This window comes from Protomyctophum bolini (assembly GCF_963924005.1).
Source record: "Protomyctophum bolini genome assembly, chromosome: 20".
NCBI lineage: Eukaryota > Metazoa > Chordata > Actinopteri > Myctophiformes > Myctophidae > Protomyctophum > Protomyctophum bolini.
Window position 1 is genome coordinate 33,635,633 of NC_137881.1, and position 11,530 is coordinate 33,647,162.

Genomic DNA, 11,530 nt, shown 5'->3' on the forward strand with positions numbered 1-11,530 from the left:
TCTTGATCGGTGTCCCAGAGATCAAATGGGTCTGTGGCCTAATGCATATACAAATGGAGGTTCTTGAAATAACATTGAATGCCTATGACCATACAGCTAAGTGACCATAGTTTATTTTGTATAATGATTATATAACATATTTTTCTTGTCCTACATCAGTTTTTGTGTGCCATTTGATAAAAGTAATCTATATACATTCCAAATAAATATTTGATGGTCTAACATACTCAGCTCTCTTCTTCGTCCTCAGTCTTCCATGCTCTGCCTCATATTGTCTGAGGGCATTCTGCAGGGACCAGGGGTTCAGGCAGACAGGTTCTAGTCCTGGATGGAGAGTCATGCACTCCAGGTCCTCTGGAAGCTCGCTAAACATATTCTGAAGCTGTTGGAGTATGATATATTTTAGTACTTTACTGGTTCTGTGGTGATCATTGTTGCATTGTTGAAGATGTTTCTTTACATACCACATTGATACTCTTGCAGCAGATATTGTGATTCACATCGGTCATTGGTCTGCATTTCCCACAGATGCACCTGTATGATTACAATTCACAGTGATGTGTACAATTTACAATGTATGCATTTAGCAGACCCTCGATCATCTCCACTAAACCGTACATAGACAGCAGAGAGACACTAGTGCCTCAATAACTAGTGTCAATAACTACTATCCCAGGTAAATCAATAACCATAGCATCATGTCGGTATACTATTACAAACAATGAAAAAAATGAAATCTAGCTGACATCATGCTACCCAAAGGCCAGTCCAACTCCATGATGCAACTACTTGCTACCATTATCTCCAAATGGCAGTTGCATGCATTGGTGTGGATTGCCCTTCAATTGGATTATATATTTTGTCAACCATTGAACTAAATTGAGTCATACAGTTTACAATAAGTACAGTTCAGAGCATAATCTTTTGTAGCAATATTTTCTGCTAGGCTAGGCAACAGAACTAAAAACATGATGGCTGGCTGCCAGTTTGATTTATACAAAAAGAATGAACTGGTAAAATGACAATGTTTTTTGTTCTATGCTACTTATAAATAGCATAGGGTATGCTAATGGTATGCACTCCGGACCAGTGCTTGTTGTTCAATTCGTTGTTCAGACAGTGGTAGAATAATAGAGTAGAAGTATGGGGGAAAATAACCCACCATTCTCCTTGAGGTTGAGTTTGAGCTGGTTCCTCTTCATCTGGTTCCTCTGGCTCAAACTGTATGGCTGTACATTGCCGATGGAACTATTTGGTGCATACATGTTTCTCTTTTACAAAAGACCGGGCGACACGATCTAATACTTAGATTGTTGTCTTCCGCGAATGGGCGTGGCTTAGACACGCGCACGCGCGCGCGCGCACACTCACACACACACACACACACACACACACACTCACACACTGTCAACACACACACGTGGCAGTGGCACACTAGCGACCAGCGAGCAACTTCATTGAAACGAGTACAGTCCGTGAGGAAAGCTTGTCGACATAACGTTTGGACGAAACGGGGAGAGATATTTCCCGCGAACTGTACAATGGACACGCCCCTACAGTCCTTGCCAGAGAGGCCAGAAAATATTGCATTGTATTTCATCCATTTTTAAACATCATTCCTGAAACGAAGCGATTTTTTTCATCATTCAAATTTGGTGTGTTGGTTAATAACACATTACTCTGTGGCGTGACAAACTGGGAATACAAATTGTATCATCTTTTTATTTTGCTTTACAGCCACTTTAAGCCTCGAGGAAAATCCGTGTTGAGGTTCTTAATCCACTGTTTTTCATTAAAACGTCTTTGTCCTACTGTCCAGTTAGGATTGTGTTGAAGTCCAGCGCATTTTAGAGCTCCAATGCCGTGCGCCATGAAATGTTGCACCAATCTTGTGGTTGTCTTTTTGGCATTGTTAATATTGTATCTGTGTCGTCCCAGCCTAGTACCTATTGTTTTACCTGTCTCTCCGACATATTGTAAACCACATTTTTCACATGTGATTAAATAAATGCAGTTGCTGGTTCTGGCTGTTATTTGTTGTTTAATCTCCAAGACGCGTTTTGTGGTTCTATTTTTTACTAATTGTTTGGGTTTGAAGTATTCTGGTCCCTGGCGTGCTGGTGTGTTGATTTCTTTTAGCTTGCTGTGTACTAGATAATCTTTAAGGTTTTTATTTTTTCTGTAGGCCGATATAATTTTATAATCTTTTAGAAGATCGTCTGTTCGGTTCTCAAAATTCCTTTTTATTCTGTTGTTGGCTAGTGTGCTCTGTGTTGAATAGCTGGTTATCAGGGCCAATTTGGGGCCTGTATCTCGCACTTTTATTTCTAAGAAGGTTTTTTGGGCTTTCCGGAGGAAGGTCCTAGTGTATCCTCTTAGTCTGAGAGCATTAAATAGAGTTTTACAAGCTATTTTGAAATCACTTCTTTGCGTGCAAATCCTATGGAATCTTAGTAGTTGTGATTTGACTATTCCTGTGTAGGAGTGTGTCGGGTGGAATGACGTTTTGTGTAATAGGGCGTGAGTGTCTGTTTCTTTAAAGAATACTTTTAAGTCTAGTTTCCCATTTGTGTTAAAGTTTGGGCCCTTGAAGATTGTTACATCAAGAAAGTCAATCCTTTCTGTGTGTGTCACATATTTTATCGTTATGGATCTATGATGGCTATTTAAAACATCAATAAATTCCTGGAATTCTTCTTGGCTATGTTCCCATATTCCAAATATATCATCTAGAAATCTATAGTAATGTGTCGGTTTAAGTCTGCATTTTTCTAGTGCGGTCTGTTCCCATATGCTCATGTAAATGTTTGCATAAGATGGTGCAAATCTCTTTCCCATGGCCGTGCCTTTGATTTGTAAATAGAATTTGTTGTTAAAGGAAAAATCATTCTGGGTTAGATTTAAGTCTAGTAATTGGAGTAATTCCTCCTCTGGTCGACTTGTGTCTGGGTATTTACTAAAGACTTCCCTGACTGCTTGTAGTCCTGATTCTGTTTCAATGTTTGTGTAGAGGCTGTCTATATCTATTGAAAATAGAAGGGCCTCCTTTCCTACTTTAATAGCTTTAATTTTGTCCACAAAATCGTAAGTGTCTTTTATAAAACTGGGGTGTTTTATCGACAGTGGGTTCAGGAAATATTCAATAAACTCTGCTGTCTGATACGTCTCGCTGCCACAGTCCGACACAATTGGTCTCCCGGGTGGAATTTCATATGGTATTGTCCATGAATCCGGGCTTTTGTGTATTTTTGGTAAAAGATAAAATATCCTAGCCCGTGGGCTATCCTGTCCTATTAAGTATTGATGTTGTTTGGCGTTTATGTGCCTTTTGTCCTTAAGTCTGTTTATGATGGCTATGGCCTTCGTAGCTGTCTGCATGTAAATGGGTTGGTCTAATTGCCTATAATGGTCCTGATTGTTGAGCTGTCTCTCACCTTCTAAAAGGTATTGGTGTCTATCCATAATTACTATGCAGGAGCCTTTGTCTGCTGGTTTGATAACGATTTGTTTGTTGTTGATTAGTTCCATAAGTGCCCTGGTTTGTTCTATTGTGAGATTATCTTTTTCCTTAATGTGTCCCGGTATGCGTGTTACCGTATTCATGTCCTTCTGCATCAGTCGTTTAAGGCTGCTTGGGATTAAATTCTCAGACGGTTCCCAGCTCGATTTTGGTCGAAAAGGCAGTATCTCCGTTCCCTGGTCCATTCCAAAGTGTGTAGCTAGTTTCAATCTGCGGTGGTACTGCGAAAGGTCTTTCTTTAACCTGTTGGTTTGTTGTTTATAGATATCCAGTGTCGGGACAAATGAAAGTCCCTTTTCCAGCAGTTCGGTCTGGTGTTGATCTGGCTGGAAGTAATGGGACAGATTAATTATGTTTGACTTGCCCCCCCTCCTTTCTGGGTTTATGGGGTCTATAAGTTTAAACTAGTAAGCCAATTTACAAGCATTGCTTTGCCTGTCTCTGTTGTCCAATGTACGTTATCAGGAACCACTTTAAACTCCCTTTCATCCAATTTAGGGAGGTAACTATAGGTAACAATATTGCGATTTAACTCTCTCATGTTATCCTTATCCTTTATTGAGAAACTAGTTGAGAAGTTGACTAAAGGGACATGGATACTTGCAGTTGGGAATGCGTTCCGTGCTGCTGCGATGGCCTCTCTCAATGCCCTCTGCGTTTGTTTTGGAGCGTGGCCTCTCTCGTTTATCCCAACCGACAGGATGCAATAGGCTACAGTGGTGTTTCTCGGTGTCCTCTCTAGTAGGGCCTTCGTATGTTGGAAGCCCATTCCTGGGTAGCAATCCACTTGCAGATCTGGTCGTGTCAGAGATGGAAGTTTGCTCATGTTTGAGTCTCCTATGATGAGGATGCTTTTCTTTGGGTATAGTCTCCAACGTAGGTTCTTCTTCCCGGTGTTGATGTGTTTGTAGACTTCCCCTGGGGTCCTTGGCTCGTCTATCTCTGGTTCATCTGTTTCCTTTTCTCGGTTCTCTCCTGGGTCTGTGCTGGTCCTCCTTGGGGCTGCTTCTGTGTCCTGGGTCCGGTCCTGTGTAGTCTTCTTCTTTGTTGGTTCCGTCCTGTTGTGGTCAGTCCTCTGGGGTTTTGGCGTACCATTTGGATTGGCTCTACTACTTCGTGTTTGCCTCTGTGGTGGGCTCTTCTGTAGTGGTAGGGTCAGGGAGGGGAAATCTACTTCCGATAGATCCGTTCTAGGGGGGACCTGTACTATGGTTGGTGGTATTGTCTTGGAGATAAGTATGGTGGGGAACATGGGGGGGGTCGAGGTCAGAGAGGGTGGGGAGAGAGGGGCAGTGGATACACAAGGGGGGGGTTTTGGTGGAGAACGATGGGGAGTGGACATAGGTATATCAGGATCAGAGGAAGGAGGAGGAGGGGGGGGTGGGGGTAAAGTGGGAATAGGCAGAGAGATAGTAGTAGGAGGGGGGGGTTGGGGTAAAGTGGGAATAGGCAGAGAGACAGTAGTAGGAGGGGGGGGTGAGGGTAAAGTGGGAATAGGCAGAGAGACAGTAGTAGGAGGGGGAGGGGTAGAAATGACAGTTCTATTTGATCTGAGCTGTGTGATCATAAGTTGGGCTTTGTTTATCTCCAAATGTGTTAGTCTTTTCCCTAAGTTTTTTCTAGCCCATCTGATTGCTATGGTAAAGGCTTTTTTCTCCTCGTCCTCTGTTAAGTTATCTGTTAACTCTTGTTTGGTTGTGTTTAAGACTGTGGTGTAGTGTTCTTCTAAGGCTAAGATGGTTGTGTGACACCAGTGTCTGGATATCCCTTCGAGTAATAGGGTGGTTTTAGCCGTTGGTAGAGCTGGTTTTATCAAATTTATGAGTTCAAGGGTTTTCCTTGCTATACTCGCTGGTGGTCTGCTAGAAGAATTTACATTCTGCAGATGATGTGTACTTATGATCAATTTGTTCATGGTTCTGATGGCTTTTAAGAAGTCACCTCTTTCTGTGTGGTGTGTGTGTGTGTAGGTATGTGTGTTGTATCTTACGGGACCCGATCGGGTCTGGTGTTGAGGTCTCTCTCCGGCTCTTGGGTGAGGTACTGACTGCTGGTTTTGCTGTCTCTTGTTCAACCAAGGTTTGTTCTGTCTCCGGAGGACCTGTGGTCTGTGGTCAGGCCGTTGGTTGTGTGGAATTCCCTGTGACTGGTGGGGAGATCTCTGTCTGGGTCTGTTCTTCAACCAGGGCTCCTCCAGTCTAGGGTGGAATTCTCGCCTGTCTTCCGGCGGTATGGTGTTGATTCTCTCCTGGTGATATGGCTGGTTTCCAGCCCATCGTCCCGGTGGAGGGTCTCGTAGGTGTGGCCCGTCCTCAGGCCATGTATCTTCCGTGGTTCTGCGGTGGTCTCTCCATTGGTTCTTCTGATGCATGCTATAGCTATTTAGATGACACACATGATGACTCATAGATGAAGGCCATAGATGAATGAGGACTAATAGGGGGGGGGGGGGGGGGGGACCCTTTAGTTCCTGTTAGTGGCAAATGCTTGGGTCAAAATGCACATCTGAGGATAATGAGGAGGAATCATACAGGGAAGAAGTGGTTAGTTGTAATAGTAATAAATGCACATTTTCCCCATTTGAGTTGACACATGATATAACATACAATCGAATGATCATTCATTCTATTCCAGGATGACAATGACAAGTGGTAGATACTAAAGCCGTGGAATCACATAATCTGACACTATCAACATGACCACCACAGTTTAGTTTCTTAAGTATCTTTTGTATGTAAAACCTATATACACATGGCACAAAAAGTTGTTGTCTTTGGTAGATTATTTCTCTATTGTAACTCTGCTTAATTATACCGTTGGATGTTTCAGACATTAACCCATCATGGGGCGGGAACCCCGTTTGGTCTTTTAAGCATTATATTATACTTAAGCCATTGACAAATAGCAGATCTACAAGCTCATAAGTGCCGCGCTACAAGCTTGTAGGTCTGCTATTTTGTATCTAATCGTGAAAATGTGGCGCAAATTTTTGAATATATATTCTTTCAGAGTGAACGTTTTTATCTCAAATCTTTGCTTCTGGGGTGGGGGGGGGGGGGTCCCTGCAGCTACGGCGGCCAATTACATATAATCTTGGGGGTCCTTGACGTGAAAATGTTTGAAACATCGGGTTTTTCAGATTACTGTCAGGATTTAGAAAACATTTAGTAGAATGGTTCCCAGGTCAACATGGGTTAACCAGGTCAACATGGGTTAACCAGGTCAACACGGGTTAACCAGGTCAACACGGGTTAACCAGGTCAACACGGGTTAACCAGGTCAACATGGGTTAACCAGGTCAACGGGTTAACCAGGTCAACACGGGTTAACCAGGTCAACACGGGTTAACCAGGTCAACATGGGTTAACCTTTTATACGTTTCGGGAAGCTGTGGGTGATGACCGGAAGAATAAGGTCGCGAATATAAATATTTTTGTCTTAGTTTTGTGTTTCTTGTGAGGACTGTGGATGAACATTAGCAACTGTGCTATATCCCGTGTATTTACGTCCATGTGACGTCCATTAATATGCATTGTCCTGTCCAAATAAACAAATAAAGTCAAAGTAAAACATTGGGAGTACTTTTTTTTTGTTGAAAAAATTATTAGTTTTATGAGCCAATGAAAATTGCAGTTTTATGAAAATTCTTCTTCTGCCCCTAATCCATCCATGCAGAGACTCATACAGGGGAAAAACAATTTAGTTCCTGTTAGTGGCAAATGCTGGGGTCAAAATGCACATCTGAAGATAATGAGGAGGAATCATACAGGGAAGAAGTGGTTAGTTGTAATAGTAATAAATCCACATTTTCCCCATTTGAGTTGACACATGATATAACATACAATCGAATGATCATTCATTCTATTCCAGGATGACAATGACAAGTGGTAGATACTAAAGTCGTGGAATCACATAATCTGACACTATCAACATGACCACCACAATTTAGTTTCTTAAGTATCTTTTGTATGTAAAACCTATATACACATGGCACAAAAAGTTGTTGTCTTTGGTAGATTATTTCTCTATTGTAACTCTGTTTAATTATACCGTCGGATGTTTCAGACATTAACCCATCATGGGGCGGGAACCCCGTTTGGTCTTTTAAGCATTATATTATACTTTAGCCATTGACAAATAGCAGATCTACAAGCTCATAAGTGCCGCGCTACAAGCTTGTAGGTCTGCTATTTTGTATCTAATCGTGAAAATGTGGCGCAAATTTTTGAATATATATTCTTTCAGAGTGAACGTTTTTATCTCAAATCTTTGCTTCTGGGGTGGGGGGGGGGGGGGGGGGGGGTCCCTGCAGCTACGGCGGCCAATTACATATAATCTTGGGGGTCCTTGACGTGAAAATGTTTGAAACATCGGGTTTTTCAGATTACTTTCAGGATTTAGAAAACATTTAGTAGAATGGTTCCCAGGTCAACATGGGTTAACCAGGTCAACATGGGTTAACCAGGTCAACGGGTTAACCAGGTCAACACGGGTTAACCAGGTCAACACGGGTTAACCGGCTTAACCAGGTCAACACGGGTTAACCAGGTCAACATGGGTTAACCTTTTATACGTTTCGGGAAGCTGTGGGTGATGACCGGAAGAATAAGGTCGCGAATATAAATATGTTTGTCTTAGTTTTGTGTTTCTTGTGAGGACTGTGGATGAACATTAGCAACTGTGCTATATCCCGTGTATTTACGTCCATGTGACGTCCATTAATATGCATTGTCCTGTCCAAATAAACAAATAAAGTCAAAGTAAAACATTGGGAGTACTTTTTTTTTGTTGAAAAAAATTATTAGTTTTATGAGCCAATGAAAATTGCAGTTTTATGAAAAATCTTTTTCTGCCCCTAATCCATCCATGCAGAGACTCATACAGGGGAAAAACCCTTTAGTTCCTGTGTCGTATCTAGGATCAATAATTCATATAAAATCTCATGTTTGTTAAAGAAATGTTCCACTGATACATTTGGTCACTGCTAAGGTGATGCTAAGTAGGTCTGCCAGGAAGTAGCTTGGCCGGGCCAGGTGTGATAGAAGTTTAGCATACTATTGTCTCAACGAGAGGCCTTGGCAGAGATCACTCTGTATGCGTTCTATGCAAAAGTTTCAACCCCCTCCCAGAACTTCAACTGTTTGATGTGAAACTGTATATATGTCCTGTAAAATGCAAGGTTTAGGGAGTCTTAAACTGGCCGCAGCAGCGGTTCAGTACGAGGGAGTCCCTGAGCTCCAGGCTCAGGGACAATGGCGGAGCTCTCTGTGTTGGTCTGTCTTTGGTCTCGGTTGCAATAAAATGACTCTACTCTACACTTCAGTTTGCATCTCTCTCTGCCTGGTGTTTTCATTCAGCTGACCGTCCGGTGGCTTTGACTACAGCCTGCCGTGTGCTCAGCCGTTTCTGTCTCAAATAGATAGAATTCTAGTCCGTGTAGAGGGTGAAATTACACGACAGATGGAGCCTGAATACAAATGTGCCATTGTGGTGGGAAATTCCCATTGCAGGCACTACACACCTAGTGGACCCAGTGGGTTGATTCTGTCTATTTTTGGCGAAAACGGCGTTGAGTTTTGGATTTTTTCGGCGAACGGTTCGGTCCGCGGCGGGACAAAGCAATCTTCTCTTCGACGTTTGGTGTTGGAGGACGGCACATATGCGCGTCGACGGGCGACCTCTCTTCAAATCTCGGGGGGGACAAGCGGCGACAAGCAGCGACCAAGCGGCGATCAGATGCATTCATCACGGCGTGCGACGGGAGGACGGCACGGTGCTATCACCGTCATTCATTCATTCTTCAAACGGAGCAGATCTGCAAGCTCACGTGTTGCGTTTCGATCGGCCTGTAGCTGCACAGGAATTCATATTTTTCTTTCCAGTCATTATGAGATATTTCATATTCGTAATGTCTGGAGGGGGGAATGAATAATGTGTTGGATGGGCAAGGACAATGGACACGTGAGAGCGGCGCGGTGCGCGAGAAAAAACATTGCAGACATGCAGTTCCTCAGTTGACCGAGTGGCTGTTCAGGTACGTCATATGAGGAGGGAGAATTATGTTTAAGAAAGTATTTAAAATACAGTTATGTACAGTCCTGTATCTAAATGTGGGTCTAAAGTAGCCGATGGTGAAAATAGTGGTCGAAATAGTTTAGTCTATTAACTTTATTCAGTTATTCTGCAGTATGGGACTAAAAGTAATCATTGGTGAAAGAGTAGCATGGTACCTGTATCGCTTCATTTTGGAGCAGCGTCTGTTTTAAAGGTAGATTGACTAATTTCTTAAATGAATAATGGATATTAAACAAGGTAAGAGACAATGGGAAAAAGACACTAAAAGTTTATTAATAACGGATGGGGATATTCAACAGTCTCTGTCTGCATTCAAAAAGTGTGTGTCTAATGTAAGTGTATTCAGCATATAAATGTAGGCATGTGTTGATGTGTGTTTTGTCGAAGTTTAAATTAGTTAAAAAGTTGATTCAAGAAGTAGAGCCTATATTGTCTCGGAAATGAGGAAATATGTCTAGCTTTATTGAAACAATGATGTGGCTGTGTCAGACGGACGGGATGCTCCTCCCACTTACGCGTCAGTGGTAATTCGTCTTGCAATTAATAGAGCTAGTTATTCTTTTCTCGTATGAAATTTTAGTTTGCAAATAATAGTCAACTAAAAGGCAGTTAGTTGCCACGACGTGCGAGATTTTGTTGTTAATATCGAGAAAACTTTGGCCTTTAAACGTAAGAAAAGTAACAGTAGTAGCTTAGATGGTCATTAGGTCTCGCCTAACCAGGGCTTGTTATTGTAATGCGTTGCCGCGTGCTGTTATTAAAATCGAACCTTTGTAGGTATAGTTTTTTTTAAATATAAATGAATTATCAAGCTGTCTGTAAAAGGGTGTTTAAGACAAAGATTTGTGTTGTGTTTTAATGTCAGTTAATTGTGCTAATCATTTTCCATCTTTGCATTGTTTGAAGATTACCTCAGAAAAGTGGTTTATCTTAAATGTAAAAGTGCAATGTCAATAATCATATGGATGAATGTATGGGAACTATTTTTGGGAACTTTTAATAAGTGTCACTGTCTGTCGTTGTTTCTTTCCTATGTTCAGTATTATGTCATATGATGGGGTCAAGGGGGGTGTAAGCAGGGACGGATTAGCCTCTCAAGGGCCCCTGGGCCGATCATTTTTGAGGGCCCCCCTGCGCAACATTTATCAGGTTTTTATTAGCAATTTGCACAGCGCACAGATGAGAACACAAAATACAGTGCGCGACCGTGCGCCGGTGCGCGATAAGGCATGCAGCATAGCATTAGCATGATAGCACAGATTCAGAAGGAATTGCTTGCAAAGTTTGTTTGTAATGTTCAAAGTTTAAACGTATCTTACTTTTAACCAAACGCGGGTGAAACAGCGTGCAGCCGTGCACGCACGCGCGCGCACACACATGGAGTGGACGGATTGATGTTTATCAAAAACAACCCTTGTTTAGCGTTTGCTTACAAAAGCGTGTGCCCAGCGTAAATGATAATGCGAATGACCGAACTGGCTGGATTACCGTATTAATATCAGTCAGTCAGTCAAAGCCAAGGAGAATGTTACAATACTAATTCACCATCGAGCAGCCTCTGCACTGTCTGAATGTCACACTAACATGATAGCAGGATAAAAACGGATAGCCTGTCTATCCATCCATGAGCAACATATTATCTATCTAGCTCTGGTCCATAGCTCTAATGTGTTGCACGTATTAGAGGTATGGAATGGAACAGAGCTACTATCGATCTATCTACAAAGTATTAGCATAAAACAAATAAGGTGCAAATATATATGATTATATATATTATATGAAAACAAACATAACAAGGATATGATGAATATCACTATTTTGTGATAATTGCTGAAAAGATAGTGATATAATATTTTGACATATTATTTCCACCCCTACCTCATATCACTTCATTAAAGAAAAATCACACCCATGTTAAGTGAGGGGCGCTCTTGT